Source organism: Grammomys surdaster, unplaced genomic scaffold (assembly GCF_004785775.1).
Source record: "Grammomys surdaster isolate TR1022 unplaced genomic scaffold, NIH_TR_1.0 164, whole genome shotgun sequence".
NCBI classification, from domain to species: domain Eukaryota; kingdom Metazoa; phylum Chordata; class Mammalia; order Rodentia; family Muridae; genus Grammomys; species Grammomys surdaster.
In genome coordinates this window covers 5,512,908-5,538,250 of record NW_021604612.1, presented here as the reverse complement: position 1 = coordinate 5,538,250, position 25,343 = coordinate 5,512,908, and the positions used below count along the sequence as shown (strand labels likewise).

General features: G+C 48.8%; 1 protein-coding gene across 1 annotated transcript in view; it reads right to left on the bottom strand.

Annotated features, from left to right (window-relative positions):
• The window catches only part of Ksr2 (kinase suppressor of ras 2), a 352,941-nt gene that overhangs the window by 155,254 nt on the left and 172,344 nt on the right, over positions 1-25,343 (bottom strand). The window lies entirely within an intron of this gene.

Sequence of the window (25,343 nt, the reverse complement as noted above, 5' to 3'; positions counted from 1 at the left end):
GTAATCCCCAGACTGTGGAGGTGGAGGCAGGATATGGAGAGTTCAAGGTCATCTTTGGCAACAGGGGGAGTTAGTTGAAGGCCAGCCTGGGGCTACGTGAGACCTGTCTCAAAAAAAGTTCCTAGAAATGAAAACATATATAATATATGAATGACATATATAATGTATATATTGTGAACATTCACACTTGAAACTTATGTGATAGGCCAAAGCCCAGGTTTGAGGAAAGGGGTAAATTAAACTGCGATTTCTTTCCTTGCAGCAGGACACTTATTCTGCTACATTGTATTCCCAGTGGAGCTCAGTGATTAGGCAGTAGAAGAGGAGGTGGAGCTGGGAGAAGAGAGGAAGGGGAGGAGAAGAAGGAGACTATCAACGATTTCTTCCCTTGTAGCAGGATACTCATTCTGCTACATTGTATTCCCAGCGGAGCTCAGTGATTAGGCAGTAGAAGAGGAGGTGGAGCTGGGAGAAGAGAGGAAGGGAAGGAGAAGAAGGAGGCTATCAGCCATGGAGAACCATGGACGGGTCAAAAGCTGTCCTGGGTAGCAACTTCTATCAAAAGGTTAGATATTGGGTAACAACTCTAATTGTGTGGGCATCTTGTTGATTGAGCATTTCTAAATATATAAATCCTTTAGATGATCATTAAGCTTTAAGAGTCTTATTTCTACTGGGTACTGTGAAGATGGCAGGTATTGTCTGGGGTTCACCTGAGCTTTGTGGATGCAACATGGTGGACTGGCAGAGCCATCTCCCACGCTGGCGTCTTGTGGGTGCCAGGGCTTGCACATCTAGCTAGCTATATAGCCCCAGTCAGAGCTAAGGAGCAGTGGGAACATGGTGGCTGCCCGGGAACAAGCTGGACTGGGCGCTGTTTTCTAAATATCACCCCTATATTCCCTTTACTTATGGCCCTCAGTTGGAAGGAAAGCACAAAAGAAAAATGGAAGAGGGCGGGGTCGAGTAAAAGTTCCCAAACAGCTTCTACAAGGACTGGAAACTGTCTACCTAGAAGCTTTCAGAATAACTGTCATAATCAACTGCATTCATGGCAGGCCATCAGCAAGAGAACTCATACTCCTGGGTTATCAGGGACACACCTCAAAGAGAATCTTTGCAAAAATAGACAAGGTACCCCAGTAGACAAGAATGCCCCTGGCCCCACACTGGGGTTCATTGGGTCCTCACCCACTTTTCTGTAAATAGGAAAATCCAAGGAGCCACTCAAAGCCATGCCCGAATCTCACTTCCCCTACCCAGCTTGCTAGGCAGTGCATCTCTCTGATACCCAGATCCCATCTGGGGTCTTCCTCTCCTCCTACTGGGACAGCTGAGCCCCATCACTAGCAGCCATGGCTTTCTACAACTTGGACCCAGGTTTGGGTACACACAGCTGCTTTTCTAATCAGCTCATGGATGCTGAGGTCTCCTTCCTGCTTGGAAGGAGGTCAAGGGTCATGTCTGACCAGTTCTTTATGGACCTCAGAGCTAGCATAATGCCTAGGTACAAGATAAGACTGGTAAAGGTGTTTTTTTCTGTGTGTCTCATTTGTGCAGGCTGTGCATATGGATATATAGGTATGTGTGTTTGGCTGTATGTGCGTATATACATGTGTGTGCATATACCTAGATGCTACAGAGAGTTGAAAGCCAGTACCCACCCCGAGGGTAGAGCTTTGACAGGAGGTGTTGGCTCTGAGTGGCAGTGTGTGGAGTTGAACCTGCAGGAAGTTCAGAACAAGGGTGTGTGGGCCACCATACCCAGGAATGCCAGAGCCCAGGCCCGTGCACTATGGACATAATTCACTTGCAGAAGGAATGGTAACGCCTATTATTGGCCCTCCCAACAGTTCATGCTCTCAGAAAGCAACTCAGTAAGAGCTGGGTATACTGACCTGGATGTTGGTTCCACCTCAGCCTGTCATCCTCACACTGGTCTAAGAGATGACCACACACACACTTGCTCCTGTTTCTCCAAGGCACCCATCCCAACAGGAAGTTAGCCAGCTGGCAAATTCAAGAAACATCTCATCTTGGGTTCTGATCTGGGCATCTGGCTAGAGGTTGGTCTCAGATACAAACAGTGCTGCCTGAACCTTCCCCTACAGAATTTCTGTACCCCAAGATGGATACTCCTACACAGCACCCAACCACCCGCCTCCCCATCTCCCCCACTACCCTCAGAGTACGTGCCGACCCGAGTTAGGGCCTTGGCATCCAGCTTCCTGATTTTCCTGCAGCCCGATGATTAGTGACTAATCTTATTTTTTGTTGTTCCCTACCCCATAAATCAGTTACAGAGCAAATATTTACACAGCCTGTCATTTCCGATTGAGCTGAGCCTCATGACAACCTTCGTTATTAAAAAGGATGGCTGATTTGGGGCAGATTTCACCCGGGCATCTGGCTAGATGCTTTCTTACAAGTTCCTCCTTCCTCCCTCTGCCTGAAGAAAAAAAGACAATTTTCCAAGATAAATTGGTTCAGAGGTCTCTGCTCACTGTCTCCCTGGGGCTGGTGAGACAAGGCCAGGCTTCTGTCATCCCAACAAATGATGCTCTCCCTAGAGAAATGACCAGGCTAGCTTCTTCCCGCTCCTCCTTGGCCTCACTTGGGGTCAGAAAGTGCATCAGATCATCAACTTACTAATACCAAAAACTGGAAAGAAGATGATGGGGGAGGGGCTGGGAAGAGCAATCAGCGTGGCTTCCAGCCCCTGCTTTTGTGTCGAGAATTACATATATGAAAGGATTAAGTCATCTTCATCTTCAAGATGGGACTTGTTGTCTCTAGTTGAGCAAACAGATGTTAGAGAGGTCATGCTTTTCGAATGAGGTACCACAGTACAGAAGAGTTAGAGGCAGGATTTGAACACAGTTCTGCCTAGCTCCAAAGCTCCTTGTTCTAATATGTATCACAGCCATGCTATGGAGATGGATTGGTTTGGAACTCCTGGCAAGAGAGGACTCACGATGCTGAGACATCACTCTAAGACAGCACCCAGGATCCAGGCTCTAAGCAAGCACAACACTGACGCTACTTTACCGATGTGAGACCTGCCAAAGACCCTTCCCCACCCAAGCCAACTGGGACCACTTATTTGAGTTGAATGGATATTTTACTCCCTGTGGGCCATTTTCCGGCATCTTCCTTTTCTCCTCTGGAAGAAAATGAAGTTAGAATTGGGTAGATGGCTCAGTCAGAGAAGTGCTCACCATGCAAGCATGGGGACCTGAGTTCAAATCCCCAAGTGCCCATGTAATCCCAGTATGGAAGAGGCAGAGAGAGGAGCGCCCCTGGTATTTACTAGCTAGTTAATCTAGCTGAGCCGGCAAACACAGATCAGTGAGAGACACTGTCTCAAAACAACACAAGTCCCGAGAAGTGACACTCAAGGCTGTCCTTGGGCCTCCACACTTATGTGCACCTGCATGCGTGCGCGCACACACACACAAATGCATCTGAAAGAGGCTGAGTGTGCCCACCATGTCTAGCCAGTGGGCTTTATCTGGTGGTTCTGTGGGTTCCATCAGAGCACACAAGGCAGTGACCTGCTTCTCCCAGACACCAGAGGTTGGGAGCACTCAGCCCATACAGGGATGCTGGATGGACTCCTGGAGCCAGCCAACTAACTCCACTAGACTCAACTTCTCATCTATAAATTGTGGGGTGCGGGTTTGCATTTCACTCCACTGCTGGGGTGGGGGACACACCACTAGAGAGCGCTTGACTGTGTCTCCCTGTCCTGCCACCTAAAGCTGTCAGGTGCTGGGCTTTAGGTAAGACCTGAGATACCACTCAGGGTGTGGGAAGACACAGCGGTTGTCTGGAAGCACAGAGAGGCCATCTACAGGAGACTTGGGCCGCAGCTCTGTCGTCAAAGGCCTCCTCCATGCTCCCTATGGAGAAGAGACAGTCCATGTTTATCCATACCATTTATTGCCTGTTCACCATGGAGACTGGATGCATGCCAACTCCTCAGGGTGGACCAAAAATTAAGTATCTTTTGTAGGGAGGGATGTCCAGGAATGGAAGCTTACTGGCTAAACCTTCATGGCCACTAGATACCTCATTAGCATGGAGAACTCTGTCTTGGGCTATGTGACCTACGAGTGTGGAGAGTGGTCACATGTCCCAGGCTAGGAATCTGGCAGGGAGCAGGGAGCCCCCTACCGTCTCAGGTGGATGGCTGGATGCTGGGGACTCAGACCTGCTCTAGCTTACCAAGTTCCCTGGCGTGGTCCACCATCCCCAGTGGGGTTCAGCACAGATTTAATAATAAGGAACTCAAGAGTTCCTTATTCCCCAGCTCGCTCGCTCGCTCTCTTCCATGAGCCTGGAGGACTGAGACCCTGTCCCCGTCAGGATTCATGCAGCTCTGAGCCCAAGACTTCTCAGTTACATGGTAGGAGTCACCTCTCTGGCTCCCTGGCTGCCCCTTGCTCGTGTGGGGCAAATGAGTCTCCATGAAGGATTGCAGCAAGGTCTGGGTGAGCATGGCCTCTCGTGACTAGCCTGGAGAGACTCTAAGGAGGCCTTCGGCTTCTTTTTTTCTTGTGAGTTTAAAGAATTGGGTCCCATTAAGAGCAGAGTTGAGCCGGTGGGGGTGGTGCACACCTTTAGTCCCAGCACTTGGGAGGTCAGAGGCAAGCGAACCTCTGAGTTCGAGGCCAGCTTGGTCTACAGAGTGAGTTCCAGAACAGACAAACCTACGCAGAGAAACAGTGTTTTCCCCAGAGTGAGAGCTTTGGCATACACTCAGTGCATGCAGCCAGCAAGCTTGCTACAATTCCTCATCATTTGGGATGAATTAGGACAGAGGTGTGCTTGTCGCCAAGGGCAACTGGACCCCTTCATCTATGGAGATCTCCTTGCTCAGCCAGACATGAGCATTAAATATCTGAGTCTATGGTCTGTGTGCTGCCCTGCAAGAGATGTCTGACTTAAGGCCTCCAGGCATCCATCCCTCCCCACATAGGGATCATCTCTCTCCTACACAGGTCAGTTAGAGATAGCCTCTATAGGACAATGGTCTCCTCGAGTCACCAAGTGCCAATCAGATCCACTCAAATCTCCCTGGGGTGGGGGGTGTTTAGATCCTGAGTAGTGACTCACTAGCGAGGAGAACTAAGTGTTTGAAGTTCATTAGGTCTGGTGGTGGCTCATCAACAATCTATTAGGTCATTCTAGCTACGTGAAAGCCCTAAGATAGCCTGGTGACGAGCCTCTGTGAGCCAGGCTTGGAGCTTTTCTGAACCATCCTGAAAACTGACCCTCGAGTGTTCAAACAGGCTCATATTCTGCTCAGTCAGCTGGAGCCAGCTTCTGGCCTCTCCATCTATCCCTGAGCTGACACTGATAGTTTTTTTTCCTCCTTCGATGATGTTGATAAAGGCCAGATTAAAAGTAGATAAAGGCGGGTTTATTACGAGGCAGCCCTCTGGCAGGTTCATCCGTCTCACAGGCGGAGGTCAGTGAAGTCGCGCACCCGGACTAAAACAAGGAGGTTTTATAGCGCTTAAGGCGAGGAGTGATGGCGTGCCAGTTTCGTCCAAACATGGTGGAAAACTGAGCCCCTTGGCAGGTACTCTTGGGGACGTTGCCAGAAATGCAGACATGAGGAACGATGACATATTAGCCCAGAATTTTCTCTGTGTGAAAAGGAGGAGTTTCCTCTGAGCTGGCAGGGTTGGGAGAAGAAGGGCAGATGGGGTTTTCCCCCGGCTTGTGCAGGGGCGAGCAGGGGTTCTACCGTAACCATCTAATGCTGTGTGAACTTCCTTCCTTCCCATCTCTCCTTCCCTCCCTCATCTCTTTTCTTTCCTTCTTTTTTTTTAATCAAATCAGTCTCTTCTCCATAACCTTAGTTTTAGAATCCATGGCCTCGCTAGCACTCAGCCAGTGCTCTGCTCTAAGCCACGCCCCCTGCCCCCGTGGTTCCTCATTCTAAACATTAGAGACTCAATGTTTATCTTAGCAAGCCCAGCTTCTCAAACCTCTAGGGGTGGGTCCCAGACACTCGGAATCCTAACAAGCCCTCCAGCCCTCTGGTGAGTCCCCCATGCCTCAGAAATGCTCTCTATGTAGTCACTCCACAGTGAGACGCCCACCTAAGCCATCAGCACCGACATGGTAGAACGAGCTAGTATTCTAGAACAAAGTCCTATGCAGAGGACAGCATATGCTCTGAGTCTCCAGAACCTGAGAGCTTAGCAACTGAACTTGCTGGAACATTCCAGAAGGCAAGAAGAAACAGAAGCCAAGCCCCCACTCTGAGATAGTCCCAAGAACATAGTCACACAACTATGGCCATCACAGTTATACGTACCAAGGGCTCAGAGATCGATCACTCTCCTTCCCAGCATTGAGGTCACCCCAGATCCAGCCCATCTGGCAAGTCCCCATTTTACATCATAGAGTAGTAGGTGTCTTAATTAAGGAAAATCTTAATTCTCTATCATATGGCTATGCTGAAGAATTCTATGTGCTTAGTAAGAAGAAAAGGGGGCAGGGGAGGGTTGGCAGCAGAAGTTAACAGACTTTTTTTTTTCTGTAAGGGTCCAGATAGTTCAGGACCACTGCCTAGGGAATGGTGCCGCCCAAATGGACCATCCTCCACCAATCAACAATCAAGTCAACCCTCCTACCACAGACATGTCCACAGACCAATCTGACCCAGGAAATTCTTCAATTAAGACTCTCCACCTAAGTATCTCTAGGTGTCAAGTTGACAATTACAGTTAACCTGGACGCCATGGCTGTTCCCTAATAAAACGTTATAGGCTGAAAAGACTTGAGCCAGATTTAGTCCATGAGCTAAGGTTTAGTGGCTCCTGATCAAACAGTTGTTTAAAAGCCCAATGCACACTGACTCATAAAGAATGTAAATTGCCAAACAATATATATATATAGTATGAGCTTTCATATACAAACAGTATTTAAACATAAATGTGAATAAATGTATGCCTATTTTGCTTGAATATTCACTGTATATTATATGGTGTACTTGAAGAGCATAAAAGTTTATGATGAAGGAGGTGTAATGAGTATCTTTTACAATGAGAAGGCTCACTGCCTGTGATAACACACATAATTTGGAAAAAAAAGAAGGAAAGAAGTTGGAAGGAAGATGAGGGTGGAGATGAGGGAGGTGGATCCTCCTTCATTCCCTCATTCAGGATGAAGGGAGGGTGAGGAAGAATCGATGGAAGAGAGTGCAGGAAGGAACAGGGAAATGTGAAAGGAGGAAACCAGAGACAGCATCTCAATAAAACTGGAGATCTAGCAGCATCTCAACAAAACTATAAGCCCAGCTCTGGGCCAGAATGGCTCAGGGGTCATGATGTTCTGACTCACTTGCCATAACATTATCCTCACGAACTGGGAGCATGGTGGAATGAGATCATTGTTGTATTCCATGTCGTAAAAGACCCTAGTGCACAGAAGGGCTGAAGACCTTACTCATCGAGGTCCTGAAAAAAAACACAGTCCATCCTGTTAACTAGAGAGCTACGAGTCCAACCCTTATCCTAAGCCCTTGACACATGCACACGGGAAGAGAGTCGGCTGCGTGCTACTCATTTACATGTCTGCCACTGATCGCTGCCAGCACACAGGTTAATTAAATGGCAGCGATCTTTTAAAAAAAAAAAAATCAATTCTCATTTTCACATTATCACATCAAAGAGGTCTCGCTCCATGGCACTTTGCTGGCTTCAAAATAAGAAACCCTGATGATGGCTGATGGCTTTGGCTCTGTCTAGAGACCTGTTTCCCAGTTCTCGCCAGGAATAAAATCTGATCCATGGTCAGGCAGAGTCCTCAGGTTGATGCTGTCATCTCCAAGGAAACTGCATCTCTAAAGGCAACTCGGGGAGCCTCTGTGACCTCACGGGAACAGACTCGTAGTCGCATGAGACTCTGCGCACCTGCTCTGAGTGAGGGACGGGGCTTCGGTGGGACCCGCAGTCTGTTAACAGCTCTGAGAAGGGACTGAAAGCAATCAAGACGGTGTTAGGGGTCAGGAGGGAAAGAGGGAAAGAGTACGCTTTAAAGTGAAGGTTTAAAGTATCCAGAAAGCTGTTGTCTGTTGGGACGCTTCATTTCATGGCGTCTTGGGATAGAGGGCACATGGCAGGTGGGCTGAGGAGGGGCTAAGGAGGTAGGAAGAGGAGGGGCTAAGGAAGTGGGAGGGGGGCTAAGGAGGAGGGAAGGGGAGGAGCTAAGGGAGCAGTAGCAAATCCAATTCAGCGTTCAAGACCTTGAGGCGGCACAACCTAGTCTTACTGCTGTCAGGAGAGATGGAGCCATAGACACTGGGCCCTCCTGGGGCTCCCGAGAGATGATTCTAGCCATCCTTCTCCAGTCCCACCCACACCCAGCTTCCCTCCCAAGTATGCAAATGCACCTGGTTCTGCAGCCTTCAGGGTCACTCCCAAGCCACGTGAAGTGTGTCACAGTAAGCTCTGGCAGGTTGACAGACAGACGGCTGCCCACCGAAGGCCAAACCGCGCCGGCACACCGTGTTCCAAAGGCCCCTTCAGCTGTGCATAGACCTTGGCAAACTCCAAACTGGTGTGGTTGCCTTGGGCTCTGCTGACAGCATCCATCTCAGAACTCTCTGCGATGCTAAAACATACACAGCAGACGGCAGAGCCCAGCCTGCTGCATATGAAGTCTACCGCAGGAATAAGAACAAGGCCACGATCACAGAAAGTCCTGTGTGATGGGGGGTGGCCCCAGGCCACACTGCCTTACGCTATCTTCAGCTTCTGAACCTGGCAGGAAGAAGAAGATCCTGACCCCGTTTAGAGACAGGAAACAGAAGCCAGGAGGATGGAGGCTGCTTGCCCGAGGCCAATGGAGGTGGCGATGGATTCAGCCTTTGCTCTGACTCTGCCATGACCAAGTGGTTGGAGACTGGAGAAGAGAGATCGCAAATGCAGATCAAAAGACAGTTCAATGATAGAGCTCCTACCAAGGCCCTGGAGTTCATGCCCAGGGAGGGAGGGAGGGAGGGAGGGAGGGAGGGAGGGAGGGAGGGAGGGAGAGAGGGAAAGAACAAAGGAAATAAGGGAGGGAATTGGGGGGAAGAAAAGAGACGAGGGAAAGGAGAGAGGGAGAATAACAAAAAATGGAGAAAAGACCCAAGAAGTTTCTCCAAAGAAGACAGATACACAAATGGCAGTGTGCACATGAAGGAGGTCAACATTATGACACATTAAGAAGTATGAAATAAGCCACTGAGACACTGCACCCCAGATGTTGCGCACCAGATGCTGCATCCCAGATGCTGCACCCCAGATGCTGCACCCCAGATGCTGCACCCCAGAAACTGCACCCCAGACACTGTGCCCCACATGCTGCACCCCCAGACAAACTGCACCCCAGTTCTTGCACCCCAAGGCACTGCAGGCCAGACACTTCTCTCAGCAGGCTGCCAGGAGGCAGTGCTTGAGAAACAAACGCTAGCAAGGAGAAATGGCCCTCGCTCAGTACTGGTGGGAATGGAAACAGGTAGCCCTGCAGTGGAAGAATTTGTGGTTCCTCTAAACATTAACTACAGAATTATCATATAACTCCAGAACCCTGCCCCTGGATCTATATATAGAAGAGTTGGAAAGGGGTACTTAAACCCATACTCACGCACGCTCACATCAGAACTATCCACAGAAGCTAAAAGGTAGATCAACTATGATACCTCTCTACTGTGGAATATTACCCACCCCTGAAGAGAACGGAGCATCACAACACAGAAGTCAAAGAGCTCAGCCTTCATCGTCCTCCGCCTCGTCACTGTGGATGCTATGCAGCCTGCCGCCAGGGTCCTGCCGCTGTGGTGGACTGTACTCTCAAACCATAAGCCAATTCTGTCAGCTGTGTGCTCACAGAAATGAGAAGAAACTAGTACAGAGATGCTATCAAGAAGCCCCAGGTCTCCGGGCTCTCTCATTTAGAGGGGGAAAAACAGGTGGCAGACACAGTGGTGGCTCCCGTTCCAAGGTTATGAATACTACAGGGCCTTTGTGAAGGGAGACACCTTCTCCCACTTGGCAAGGGTCCCTCTGAGCACTTGCCTCCCGACAGTCCCCGAGCTAGATGCCCTGTTTTCCCTGTCCCACGGTGCTCTCCCAACTCTGCCTTGTAAAAGGAGGACATCTTGTCCTCATTCATGAGAGTCCTAAAGGGATGGCTTCCAAGGAGTGATGGGGGATTATTTATTTGCTAGACTTTCCGTTGAAGAAAGAAAAGTTCTGGGGACTGATGGTCAACTGTGCACTTAACTACAGTCGATTTTACATTTTGACTAATTTAGCACAATTTTAGTGCTGTATTGGCACATGGATCCCCACCCTTGGATGGTGGAGAGGAAGAGATGCGAGAGAAAGCCTTTGTGGACCAGAGAAAGAGACACTGGAACGGTGACTACTTTTCTTTAGGAGAGCCAAAGAGGGTTCCGTTGGGGCAAGCAGTCTCCTGGGGAGCTGTTCTTTGGGTAAAGAAGACCAAAGATCAACATCGACCAGCACGGTGAGAGGCCCTCTGAAGGCTGAGCGGAAACAGGCCCCCTCCTTCACCTTCTCCACAGCTGTTCGATACCCTCCCTAGCGGCCTGCTTTCCACCTGCTTGGAGCCAACTTAATTAGAAGTTCAAGGCTCCCCCAAGACGAAAAAGCAAATGCCATGTTTAAAAACCATGAGCAGAAGAGCCATAAAACTCAGACCACTGAAGTATGGAATAGAGCCACCTGCCACCTATCACCCGGGGAGGCTGCCATGTCCAGCCTGGGTTTAAAGGAGGTCTCGCTCCAGCCGTGATAGACATATTATCCAGATCATAAGAAAACTAGTGGATAGTGAACCCCAAAGAGAGTAGAGTTCATTCCACAGCAGGTGCACGGTGGGTACATTTTTCTAAGTAATTGTGGTGGTGAGTGTCCTCGGGTAACTAGAGCAGTCTCCAAAGCTAAGGAAAGCAGGAATTCAGAGGCAGCAAACCCAGGACCACTTTCCCGCTCCTTGGACCTGTCTTCTGCAAGGGAAGTTGGCTTCCATCCTCAGCATGTGCGTGGAGGGGTCCCCTGAAACTGTGAGGAGCAGAAGGCAGGGCTTGGGAAGGTGCACCCCTACAGCTCAGCCACCAACTCAGTGGGCACCCAGACCACTCAAGCTTTTTTGAGAAAACTGGATTGATCAGATGGAATTAGTGTCTTTAAGGGCCACCGTCCTCCCCAGTCCACTGTAGGATTTGCCCCAGTGTCAACTAACATAGACCCTCAGACATCTGAGAACACCTAGGACATCCTTACGTCATGTTTAGATAATGAACAGGAGTCTGGATGTGACCTCAAAGAGCCCTGACCTTTAAGCTGAATGTGGTAGTGCATACCTTTAATCCCAGTACTTGGGAGACGAAGGTAGGCTACTCTACATAGCAAGTTCTAGGACAGCCAGGACTTTTCAGTGAAGGCCATGTCTTAGAAAGAGAGGAAGAAAGAAAGAAAGAAAGAAAGAAAGAAAGAAAGAAAGAAAGAAAGGAAGGAAGGAAGGAAGAAAGAAAGAGGGAGGGAGGGAGAGAGAGAAAGAAAGAGGAAGGAAGGGTGGGAGGGAGGGAGAAAGGAAGGAAGGAAAGAAGGAAGGAAGGAAGGAAGGAGAGAGAGAGAAAGAGAGAGAGAGAGAGAATTAATGAATTAATACTGGAATAAATAAGTAAGCTCCAGCTCCAGTCTTGGACTGGATAGATGGCTCTATGGTTTAAGAGCACTTGCTAACAAATAGGTAAATAGGTACTGGGAATCAAACCTGGGTCCTCTGTAAGAGCGGCCAGTGCCATTAACCACTAAGCCACCTCTGAACCAGACACCTTTAATTTCAACACTCAAGAGGCAGAGGCAAATTCATCTCTATGAGTTCAAGGTTAGTCTGGTCTACAGAGCGAGTTTCAGGACAGTCAGGGCTACACAGAGAAGCGGCCCAAACTTGCTGCTCTTGCAGAGGACCTGGGTTGGGCTCCCAGCATCCACATTTGAGTGGTTCACAGCTGCCTGTAACTCTAGTTTCAGGGTCTCAGATGTCTCTGGCTCCTTGGGCATCTGCACTCACAAGCTCTGAAAAAAGCAACGCTCTGAAGTGCTCGGGGTCTTTCTATGTTAAGAGTCAGAGGTGCATGGAACGTTCTCCGGGGATCTATTGGACCATCCCCGAATAAGTAGAAGTCATAAATATCACTACAGAATGTGGCCCACCCTGGAACAGGGTCACTGCAGAGCGGCTGATTGAAGACTTGGTGCCCCACCCCTCATGAGACAAGAGATGTCCGTGGGTTTGCCAGCAGGTAACAGCACATGAACACCTGGACGCAAGGTTATCCATGAATCTCTGTGGACCATTCGACGGTCTGGTATCCATAGAAAGCATCCCCGGTGTGACCCTCAATCACCTGCATAGTCATAGCAACACATCATCTCATTTAATTCAGCCATCAGCCTGGTGAGCTTGAACAGATAGATAGCCTCACTTTGTGGCTAGGATGCTGTCCCCAAGGCCATGGAGCTTTAGTGTGGATGTGACCAGAGAACACCAGGATGTGACTAAGGAGCCACACACAAGCCACACAGAGACACACTGGTGGATGTGACCACGAGACACCAGACGCAGAGTCCACAACCTTGAGTCTTGCCTTCCCTCCCCTCTAAGACACCCCACTATGGGATAGTGGTAAGCAGCAGGCACCGGCCCCTTCACCTACCTAGGCCTCAGCATATGGTACAAGGAGTTGTCTAATGACATGCAAATTAAGTGCAAATTAAACACGACTCTCAGGGCTCATCAAGTCACCTCTCTTGTTTATTTTTCCTCACCGGAAAAAGCCTGGTTGTTAAAGCAAAAAGAAAATAATAACGTTACTGAAAAATAATGATGCCTTGTCAATGAGCCAGAGACAGATCAAGCCAGTCCGGGCTGGAATTGCCCGCCTGGCGCTGCGTGCACTTAGCTAGGTGAGGGTGCTATTAACTGCAGTAAAGCAAACATTTACCCACAAGACAGCTGAGCGAGAAGAGGGGCATCTGCTGAGTGAGTGCCGGCCTCTCTCAGATGAGGGAGAGTCGCCCCTTCTGACTTCAGAGACACCCTGCGCAACTAGGTTTGCTACAAAGCTCAATGTTGAAACCACCAGAGGAAACTGTGCTGGACTATATAGAAAGAAGAGAGTTCCCAGGCTGAGAAGACGGCTCAGTCAATAAAGTGCCTGCCTTGCAAGCATGAAGACCTGAGTTCAATCCCCCCAGGACCCACGAAGAAAAGACAGGCAGGGTGGCCTCAGGGTGGGTTACATTTGTAACCCCAGCACAGACGCATGAGAAGAGACAGGAGGATCCCCAGGGCTTTCTGGTCGACCTCCTTAGCCTGTGTGATAGGTTTCAGGCCAGTGAGAGACCTTGTCTTAAAAAACAAGGTGGACAGGGTCCGAGGAATAACACTCAAAGTTGCCCCCTGACCTCCACACATGTGCACATGTATGTAGATACATATTTGCATGCACACACTGTATTCACCTACACACACCTACCCCAAGTGCATGGGCATACACACATATACCATGTGCACACACACACACACAAATACACACACATACCATGTGTATGCACACACGTGTGGACACACAAACACACACACTCACACCATGTGCACACATGCACACACAAGTATACATACCGTGTGCATGCACACACATGTATGGGTACACACACACTCATATCATGTGCACACATGCACACACAAGTACACACCATGTGCACACATGCACACACAAGTATATATACCATGTGGACACACATATGTGGGCACACAAACACATACACATCATGCATGCACATGCGCACACTCACACACACATACACACACACACAAACACCCTTGCCCTCTCTGGCTCCATCTCCCTCTGCACTTCTCACTCCCTGCACAGGGCACTGGTGTCTGATCTCTTAGCAGACCTGAGCACTCACCGTCTTTTGCCTCTCCACAGAAGAGAAACCACCTAAAAGTGTCAGTGTGGGAGCAGCAAGATGGCTCAGCCTGTAAGGAGCTTGCCACCATGCCTGACAACCTGAGTTTGCTCTCCACAGCCTACGTGATGGAAAGAAACCAACTCCCACAGGTTGTCCTCTGACTCCCACATGTATGCTGTAGCACTCACGTGTGCACACACAGTAGGTAGACAGGAAGACAGAGGATGTAACGAAAACGTCAAGAGCATTGGTGGGTTCATCCCATGCTTCTGCTAACAACTCTCTGGTGACCCCTTAAGCGTCACCCTTGTCTTGGGGGAGGATTAGACTCCATACCCCTGACCGAAGCCACAACCATCCGAACCTGTGATGTTACCCTAGTTGAAGAAAAGGAAACGTGATTCCTGTGTAGTCCAGTTAAGAATACCGAGGTGAACATATAGTGTCAGTTATCCAAACCAAGGACATTTGTTCCTATATGAGGAAGAATGGGAGAGTTTTGACGTCACCAGAGGTTGAGGCAATAAGGGGAGAAGCCGTGCAACGACAAGACAGCTAGACTGAGTTAAAATGATGTCACCCCAACCAAGGAATGTCTAGCACCACTGTGAGCTGTTCCAGCATTATCTAAAGCAAGGACTAACCTGGAGCCTTTGAACACCTTGCTTAGACTTTTAGACGCCAGAATAATGGGAAGAAAAGAAAATCCTATTGCTTTGAAGACACCAATCATAAGTCCACTTTTTTACAGCAGCCATGCAAAACTCATACAGTCTGCAGGTTCTGCAAGGAATACCCAAATTCTCTTTCTCTTCTATCTCCCTGGTCTTCTTTATCACTAAAGTGCAGCCTGCTCTCCTGCCCTCTCCAGGACCTTTGCACATGCTGTTTACACCTTGACTTCAGTCCTCTTTCTAGCCACCTCCGGAAGCCTTTACTGATGTCACAGATGAACTGTAATTCCCTCCAACCCCACCTCCCCAACACCAAGCATCTCTTTCTGGCGGCCTCAGCCGATACCTATGGCAAAGGAGTGGTAGTCTCTGCTCTCCCCTCTTAGAAGTGCTCCATGAGGGTGGGGTTTGTTGTCCTCGTCACTTGTGTGCCCAGGACTAATCAGCGGTGCCTACCACATAACAGACACCCGGATAGTTCAGTGACTATGTTGGGGTGGGAGGAGGAAGTGTCATTTATGGCCACTCAAAATTAGAATCTATAATAAGACAGCAAATAAACCCATCCAACTGAAAAAAGGAAAAGGAGACACTGAAAGGTCCCTGGGGTGGGCAGGCAATATAGCCTGAGTCATGGTCCCATTAACCACATCAAAGTAATTTCCAGAGCTGACAGGTAGTGTCAAGTCAGGACTTCTTGACTTCCTTAACTGTGCTGGGCTGACAGAACATGCGTCCCTTCCAGGATCTAAATCACCTCCCTCTAGACACATTAAAATGGGGCACTCTCAAGAGCTGGCTTGAGCTGTCGGCTTCAAACAACCCAGAGTGACTTGGGAAGAGCGGGGAGTAAGTCTCAAATGAAGAATTACTCTTTTTCAGCTTGCCCTGGGACCACGTCTGTAGGGAAATTTCTTGATTGCTAATTGATGTAGGCGGGCCCATCTCACTGTGTGAAGAGCCATCTCAGAACAGGTAGCTCCAGGCTATAGGAGAAAGAGGCCTGAGCAGAATCAGGAAGCAAGCAGCACCCCTCCATGGCCTCTGCTTCAGTTCCTGCCTCCAGGTTCCTGCCTTGAGTTACCACCTTGGCTTCCCTCGGTGATGGAGTATAAGCTGTAAGCTGAAATACACTCACTGTTCCCCAAGTGGCGTCTTGTCAGTATTTTATCACACATCAGAAAGCAAACCAGGGCTGTCAGATCCAGCTACCAGAACAGGGCCGAAAGCACTCTCAAGAAGACAGATACCCTGGAGACCAGCAGGGGCTGGTGGCCCCGCCCTGGAACCCTTCTGAATGCTCTCCTCTGTCTAGATTATAACATATTAAGGGTGTGTGGGAAGGAGGGTAATTGTCCTCTGACCCCTGGTGAATTAGAAAAGGGACATCTCCCCGCCACAGACAAATATCCTTCCTTCTCCACAAACTCAAACAGGAAAAGCTTACCCAGAAATGGGGCAGAAAGTTCTCAGAATGGAGATGAAGCTGTAACTGGAAAGAAATCAGAATGAGGGGGTAGCGGCGGCCAGGGACCGGGGCAGCTGGCCCTGAAGTCAGAGTTGTGTTCTAATTGTAAATGGTGTTGCCGTTGTGTGCTTCATCTTGAGCAAATTGACCTCTTGGAAGGTCACTTCAATTATGAAGTAAAGGGATCCGTCCACAGGACAATTACTGTGTGTGAGGCGGGTCTGGGACTGGGGGTAGGGTAATCTATACAAGGTAAGTTCACACCTACCCGGCCATGTTTTATTCAAACGTCCATAATGGACAGGGAAGAGGCTTGGATTGGCTGACGGTTTCAGTGGGCGGGGTCTATCACATCCGGGCATTTCTTTCATGTGATAGCCACCAGTACACAGAAAGCACAGGAGAGAGTCTGAAGCCGAGTATTTCAAATACATTTCCAGCCAACTGCCCTCCACGTACCGGAAAACTGAGAGCCTAGGAGGTGAAATTGCATGCTGGGAGCATCATGTCCTCTGCCTACACTTCAACTATACTTCAACCACTGGCGGGTTCCCAGAACATGCGTCGCTAAAATGCCTTCCCAGGAGGAGACAGAAGCAACATCTACCCCTCCCCCCTAAGGTTCCAATGGCAAACTGAGGTAAAGCTTCACCAGGAGTTCAGTCCAGGGAAACAGTGAGTTTAATGGGCTTCCTTACAGAGGGGAGGCTTCTCCCCCAAAAGGGCCTCAGGACACGGCTTCCCCATAGCCGCAGAGATGGAGCCCCTCCCCTAGCCTTACCGCCAGCATAAATGCACTAGCCCGTCCCTGAGGCCATATGCAATCAGGGCAGAGTCGCATACAATATGTAGTAGAAGAGGCTGGATACTCAGGTAAGGGTCTCCCTGGCCCTCTCTAAGGGGCTCTAAATGGTCCGTGAGTCTAGCTAGAGTGATCTTTTGCAAGCAAGTACAGTTAGGCTCTGTGAGATAGTGGCTATTTAGTTCAGAGGCCAGGTCTGGATAGCAATGAATTATGCTCGTGTGTCTGTGTGTCTGAGTCTGTGTGTGTTTATGTGTGCATGTGTGTGTCTGTGTGTCTGTATGTGTATGTGTCTGTGTCTGTGTGTATGTCTGTGTGTGTATATGTGTGCATGTGTGTCTGTGTGTCTGTGTGTGTGTCTATGTGTGCGTGTCTGTGTCCATGTGTGTATATGTGTGCATGTGTGTCTATGTGTCTGTATGTTTGTGTGTCTGTGTATGTGTGTGTGTCTGTATGTGTGTCGTGTCTGTGTCTATGTGTGTATGTGTATATGTGTGTGTCTGTGTGTGTGTCTGTGTGTGTATCTGTGTGTCTGTGTCTGTGTGTGTCTATGTGTGTATGTGTGTATGTCTATGTCTGTGTATATGTGTGTGTATGTGTGTGTGTTTGTGTGTGTATCTGTGTGTGTGTATGTGTGTGTGTGTCTGTCTGTGTGTGATGCTGGGGATGGAGCAGCATGCTATTATAATGTTTGCCAGACCTGTGCTGAACCACAGAGATCTTCACAGTCCTTGGCTTTCTTCTTTAAAGATTGATGTATTTGTTATTTGTATGTGCTGATACACGTGTCGGCATGAGCTTATGTGCACCATATGAATGCAGGAGCCCAAGGAGGCCAGAAGAGGGCATTCATTAGTTGTGAACCACCATGTTGATATTAGGAACCAAGCATAGATCCTCTGGAAGAGCAGCAAGCACTCTTAACTGCTGAGCCATCTGTCCAGCCCCTTGCACTCGGCTCTTGGACAAAGTCTCACTGTAGCCCAGACTGTCCTTAAATGCAAGACCATCCTGCCTCAGCCTCCCAAGTGCTGAAGTAATTTGTGTGCACTGTCACAAATGTTTCAAGCGGGTGCTTCTTAAGGTGTATACATTACAGCTTAACAAAGCAGCTAGGCAAATAACAAGCATGAGCAGCCTTGATATATAGGTACTATCACATGCCGTGAACAGTATCTCTGGTCTCTACCCACTCCCCAAAATGTAAACATCAGAAGGGACTTCAGACCTACTGAGTGTGGTTTAGCACCCTGGAAAGAGGCTAAGATCAGGACTAAGAACCACCAGGCTCTAAGGGACACAGATGCTAAGAGCCCTTGATTGGAGAATCTCGACAGCCCGTTCCTGTCTGATGAAGAAAGGCTGTAGAACATCATTGCAGCCAGCGCTGGAGGGGGCAAATGGGGACAGACATGGAACAGGGTGCTGACATATTGAATTGCCAAGCAGAATCTAAGGAGAAGAACAAGAGACGAAAACACAGCCTGGCATGATAGGTAATGAGGCCATTTGAATATGGCCTCTTGCTCTGAGCCATCAAACCTTCATTTCTGTTTTTGTTTAAAAGGGAAAAAAAATGACCAACAGAAAAATTGGCAGGTGACATGGAAGGCCTCGAGGGCATCTGGATTTTATTATCTGCCACTCATCTTTTATTTAACAACAAGGAAACAGAGTTTCTGAGCACTGGGGGATGAGAGTTGCGGAACATTCTCAAGCGCTGTGAAGGGGAGCCTGGAGCAGGGCTATGCAGAAGGCTGTCCTGCGTGGGTTATGGGAAGCTGGGTGCCCTCTGACCCTGAGGCAGAGGGATTTGACATTACAGCAGAGTACAGAAGCCAGGGCTTTATCTGTTAAGGTTTTCCAGAGCTGAGCTCAGATCTAACTTGGCAGGGTGGTAGGATGGGCGTTTGGACCTTTAGGAACCTTTAGGAAGGTTCACTTTCTTCATGGGTACTCTGATAATTGATCATGCCTTGGGATTGTGAGAGCTGGTGGAAAATTATAAAAATCATAAAGCTTTTAGCTGAGGAGTGTGGGGGTGGGGAATACCGAACTGAGCTGAACAAATGGCCTGCATGATTGCATTAGGAGAGGATGCGGGTGTGTGCTTGTGGGTGTGCATGTGTGTGTGTGTGTGTGTGTGTGTGTGTGTGTGTGTGTGTGTACATGTATGAACATTAGTGAAGGTGCTCACATATGTGCATCCATGGGCAAGTACATGTGAGTAGAGGTCTGTGCTGGCTAATTCTATATCAACTTGACAAAAGATAGATTCGTCTGAGAGAAGGGAACCCCAATTAAGAAAATGCCTCCATAAGGTGGGGCTGTAGGCGAACCTGTAGAGCATTTTCTTGGTTAGTGATGGATGAGGGAGGGCCCCACCTGTTGTGAGTGGGACCATTCCTAGGCTGGTGGTCCTAGGTTCTATAAGAAAGCAGGCTGATGACTGCATAGGGATTGATGTCAAAAGTATCCCCTCTCCAAGAAAAAGACATTGGGATAGGTATGGCCCTCATGCCTCACTGGACAATGATAGGGGGACCGGAGCCATTACAAAGTCCCCTTCAATTACTGGAGGTCAGGCCTCTATCCCCGCCTTCGCAAGATTAGAATTGCCACAGCCCTTCTATACTTAGAGAAGGGAGGAGATGTCAGGGGCAGCCCTGCTTATACACTGAAGGTCTAAAATCAGCCATAGGCCTAAAATCAGCAATAGGCCTGTCATACATGCCTGCTAACACCAACTGAGCTTGGGTCTCTGTGGAAAAACATTGAAACAGATGGCTATAAGCTAATGTAAACAGGCAGCTTTTGTGGAAATTTATCAGCCTGAGTAGTCATAGACCTTGTAAATAGGTAGCCTTGGCAGATATTACCAACTTAGATAAGGACAAGTGAGTCATAGGCAGAATCATAGCGACCTGTCCCCTGAATCTCCACCCAGCCGATACCCTCTTCTGAAAGATATCTGTATTCCCCCTGAACACCCACTCTCCAGTTTCATCCCCTTCCCCACATCCTGCCTTTTTGTGTTTATAACCCTTGTGTGAATAAGTAAAAATTATGACTTGATTTAAAAAAAATTTTTTTAAATGAAAAAAAAAAAGAAAGAAAGAAAGCAGGCTGAGCAATCTATGGGGAACAGGTCAATAAAGCAGCACCCCTCCATGGCCCTGCCTCAGCTCTGCCTCCAGGTTCCTGCCCTGTCTGAGTTCTTGTCCTGGCTTCAGTGATGGACTATGGGTGTATACGCTGAATAGACCCTGACTCTCCCAACTTGCTTTTTAGACATGGTGTTTCATCACAGCGATAGAAACCCTAAGACTGGATGAGAGATCAACGCCGAGTTTGTTCCTTGATATTTTTTTTAAACTTCTCAAAAATGTATAGTAACTCGTGGGGGTGGGAAGGAGGGGATGTGCATACCACAAGACACACGTGGAGGATGGAGAATAATTTCCAAAAGTCAGTTCTTTTCTCCCACCGCGTGGTTCCCAGGGCCCAAATTCAAGTCATAAGGGTTGATGGCAAATGCCCTCTACCCACTGAGCTATCTCCTTGGGAAAAGGGTTTATTTTATCTTACAAGTCCAGTCTCAAGTTGTGATGGTTTGAATGAAACATCTTCCGCAGTCTTGGGAATTTGAACACTTGATCTCCCTGCCACCTGCAATCCAGCAGTTTGGCCCTTGACTCTTCTGAGTCAGGGATAGACAAACCAACCAGTTCAGCCCACTTGGGATGTCTGGGATGGAGAGCAGTGAAAGATTCCCACCCCCATTTTATTCTCTCCTCACTTTAGTCATTTAAGGAAGTGTGGTGGGGATGAGGGGGTGAGGGGGAAGTCCTTCAGTGACTGGGAGTCAGGGCCAGGCACCAGCTGCCCCTACCAAAGCGCAGCTCGTTAACCAGTCACTCTGGGAGTGGGGGAATCAAAGTGGAATCTCACTGATTTCTTATTCTTTTTGGAGCAGCAGGGGGAAGAGTTACATGAAGGCTGCAGATTATTACTGCAGATTATAAACTGGGCCATTCTTTGAAGAGAAGTCTAGTTCTAGTCATCTTGCCTGTGTGCCCCCCTCCCACACTGAATCCTCAAAAGGACGGGAAAAGGAGCCTAGAGAAACCCTGAGACCTTGGGAGCCAGAATGTCAGACCCCCCAAAACTTTCCCTCACGCCTTCCATCCATTCTTCTATCCCTCCAACCCATCTGTCTGTCCCTCCATTCCTCTGCCCCTCCATCCCTCCATGCCTCTCAACCCTCAATCTCTTCCCCATCTGTCTATCCCTCCATCAGTCCATCCTTCCATTCCTCCAGCCCTTCACCCCTCATCTGTCAGTCTCTCCATCCTTCCAGGCCTCTGTCCCTCATCCCTGCATCCCTCATCCCTCCACCCCTCATCCCTGCATCCCTCCATCCCTCCACCCCTCATCCCTCCACCCCTCATCCCTCCATCCCTCCATTGATGCCCCTTGGCCCTTGGAGACATGCAAAGGAAGGGAAACATTCCCAGGGTCCCAGAATAAGGGACAAGGGGTAGGATGCTGTAAAGGACAACACTGTGCCTGGCACTTTACTGATGCCTCATTTCATCCTGACCAACCCTTTCCGAAATAATTTCTCTTCGGAGAGGGTTAGCCACTTGTCCACAGTCATACAGCAAGAGTTGTCCAACAGATACCCAGAATATCCAGAAGCTGTATCTCACAGAGCTTCCCCAGTCTCACCATCTCCCTGAGAGTTCTAGGAAATTCTACTTTGGGTTTTGACTTTCTTCCTGGCACCCTGGTGAGACTCACCTGGGAGTCAGCAGGTATTTGGGAAGCTGCCTCTCTGGGTTGCTCTCGGATTTAAAAAACCTCATCTAAATGCACACTCACGTTCTGATTCCATGCCAGCCAGAGACAAAGTTCTCATTAAGGGCACGGTGGAAGCTTCTCTCCACTGAGAGCAATAAGAACCTGTGCTCCCTCGCAGTGAGGTGCGGCTGTAATTAACCATAATGAAACCCCTAAGTTGGCCCCCATGCTGGCATCAGGCTCCACACTCTGGACTACTCCCTCCATCTCCAGACCTCTGCAAAGAAACACTCAGGAGACACCCCCTTTCCCACGGTCCCAGAACAAGGCCCACAGGGGCAGGCTATGGAGCAGAGATAGAGCAGGTCCCAGGTTTACCTCAGCATGGTGCTACGCCATGGGTAAGTCACTGAAGCCCACAGGGGCAGTGGACTCTCATGACACCCCCACTTGTGTAAGGAAGTGTGCTGGTTTGGTTTTTGTCAACTTGACACAAACCAAAGTCGCGTGGAAGACAGAACCTCAGTTGAAGAATTGCCTCCCTCAGGCTGGCCTGTGGACACGTCTGTGGGGGTGTTTTCTTGTTAAATGATTGATGTGGGAGGGTCTGGTCTACTGTGCTGGTAATCCTGGGATAGGTAAGAAAGCAGGCTGAGAGGCTGCTGAGATGGATCAGCAGTTAAGAGCACTGACTGCTCTTCCAGAGGGTCCTGAGTTCAATTCCCAGTCAACCACATGGTGGCTCGAGACCATCTATAAAGGGATCTGATGCCCTCTTCTGGCATGTAGGTATACATGCAGACAGAGCATTCCTACATAGAAGGAGGAGGGGAGAGAAGAAGGGGAGGGGGAGAATGGGGGAAAGGAGGGGGAGAAGGAGGAGGGGAATAAAAGGAGGAGGAGGGAGAGGAGGAGGAAGAGGAGGAGAAGGAGGAGAAGGAGGAGGAGGAGAAGAAGAAGAAGAGAAGAAGAGAAGAAGAGAAGAAGAGAAGAAGAGAAGAAGAGAAGAAGAAGAAGAAGAAGAAGAAGAAGAAGAAGAAGAAGAAGAAGAAGAAGAAGAAGAAGAAAGCAGGCTGAGCAAGCCAATAATCAGCACCCTTCCACGGCCTCTGCTTCAGCACCTGCCTCCAGGTTCCTGCCCTGCTTGAGTTCCTGCCCTGACTTCCCCTCATGGTGGACTCTAACAAATAAATCCTTTCCTCCCCAAGTTGCTTTGGCATCTTGGTGCTCGCCACAGCAACAGGAACAGGAAGTAAACTAAGCCGCCATCTTTCCTTCCACTCTTTCATCTGTTTACCCGTCTGTCCTTCCACATATTCATCAATCAGCCCATCCACCCACCCAGCAATCTATCCATGCATGCAGCAAACACTCGCTGCCAACCTTCTGTGCATCTAGTATTCAGGATATCAAGGCAACCAAGTCCCTTTCAGTACAGGCGTCACAGGAGTGCTGCCCTGCCCCAGGGCCTTTGCACGTATATTCTCTCTCCCTGAGCATCTTCTTCCATGCCTGTTACACACATGATGGTAGCTATGTTTGAGCCTCAGCTCACAGGACAGCCTGAGCCTCTCTACTGTTCTCCATCTCAACACCCTAGGAGGTCCACTGCAGCATGCTGTGACACTGAAATTGCTCTTACTTGTGACACGGTAAATTTTGTGTACTTCTCATGCAAAACTCACACGTCTTTCTAATTTGCACCAAGGCCTCAGCACATGACACATAGCTGACACTTAAGAAATAGTTACTGAAGGGAACAGATGAACTGGAACCAGAAAAGTCAGCTCCGACGGATGAGTGGCCTCTGGTATGGACAGCTTAGACTGTACCATCCAATATGGCGTCCCTCAGTCAGGTGTGGCTGGCGAGCCTCTTCAATGTAGTGATGTTCAGACAAGATGAGTTGGAGGTTTAACAGGACACACTGTGTGTGTGTGTGTGTGTGTGTGTGTGTGCATATGTGTGTATATGTGTGTGCATATGTGTACATGTGTATGTGTGGTATATGTGTATATGTGGGTGTGCATATGTATGTGTGTATATATGTGTGTGAAGATGTGTGTCTACGTGTATTTGTGTGTATGTATGTGTGTATATATGTGTGTGTTTATGTACATGTGTGTGTACATATGTGCAAGTGCCCATGGAAGCCAGAAGAGCATCTTAGAACCCCTGAAGTTGGCATAGCAGGTGGTTGTGAGTAGGAGTGTGCTGGGAACAAAACTCAGGTCTTCTTCCAAAGCAGCAAGTGCTCTTAACACCTGAGTCACCGCTCCAATCCCTCAGACGCATCAGCTTTTAAATTAACTACGTGATGTCACGATATCTGGGACAGTGAGTCAAAATAAAGAATTAAAACCAATCTCATTGGTTTCTTTGCAGTTCTTTTGAGCAGCTGTGAGAGGTTTGGAGTAACAAGTGTGGTCGCCTCCTGTCTGCTGCAGGGAACGGGTCTCCTGACTTCCTCCTAATTAACTCTTTGACCCTGGTCCAGTCAATTAACCTCAAGGGGCCTTCGTTTCTCTGAGCAACAGGTTAATTGAGTATTTCTGACCTGCCAACTTCACAGGGCACTGATGTAGCTAAAGGAGGTAACAGGCGGGCAAATGGTTTGGGGAGAAGCCCACACCAATCAGCATGCGCTCTCTCTCTGTCTATCTCTGTCTCTCTCTGTCTCTCTCTCTCTCTGTCTCTCCCTCCCTCTCTCTATGTCTCTCTGTCTCTCTCTCCCTCTCTCTCTCCCTGTCTCTCCCTCCCTCCCTCTGTGTCTCTCTGTCTCTCTGTCTCTCCCTTTGTCTCTCTCTCTCCCTCTCTTGCTCTTCCTCTCTCTCTGTCTCTCTCTCTCTTTCTCACAGACACACATTCTATATACTGATTACTATAAGTTCAAATAGCAATAGTACACCCCCCTCTAATTACCACCTTCTAACCAAACTACTCCAAATTCTAGTTACATTCTTTGGAGTCGTCGTATTTCATCTCACCTGTGAGGCTTCTGACACACATGGAATACTTGAGACCCATTGGCTCTTTGGGTCAAGTTGAAACATAGAGGTAAATGACATCATTCACACACATTCACACCTGCCTTCTAGATTGCTGGGGACACGTTTGGAAGATACACACACACACACACATCAAGCACCATAAAAACTAAAAAAGAGAAAGATACCACGGACTGCATACAGTGTTCAGCGTAACCGTAAGAAGTAGCTCTCGTGCCTGCTGCACAGCATCATGGCAATAAAGGACCGTGTAAGACTTAGGCCTGAAGGAACTCTGCCCTTTACCCTTCTCCAGCACCCTCAGAAGGACCCCACATTGAAAAGAAAAGCCCATTGTGATGATTTGTATATGCTTGGCCCAGGGAGTGGCACTATTAAAAGATGTGGCCCTGTTGGAGTAGGTATGGCCTTATTGGAGTAGGCGTGGCCTTGTTGAGTGGGTGTGGCTTTGTTGGAGTGGGTGTGGCCTTATTGGAGTGGGTGTGGCCTTGTTGAGTAGTTGTGGCTCTGTTGGAGTAGGTGTGGCCCTATTGGGGGAGGTGTGGCTCTGTTGGAGTAGGTGTGGCCTTGTTGGAG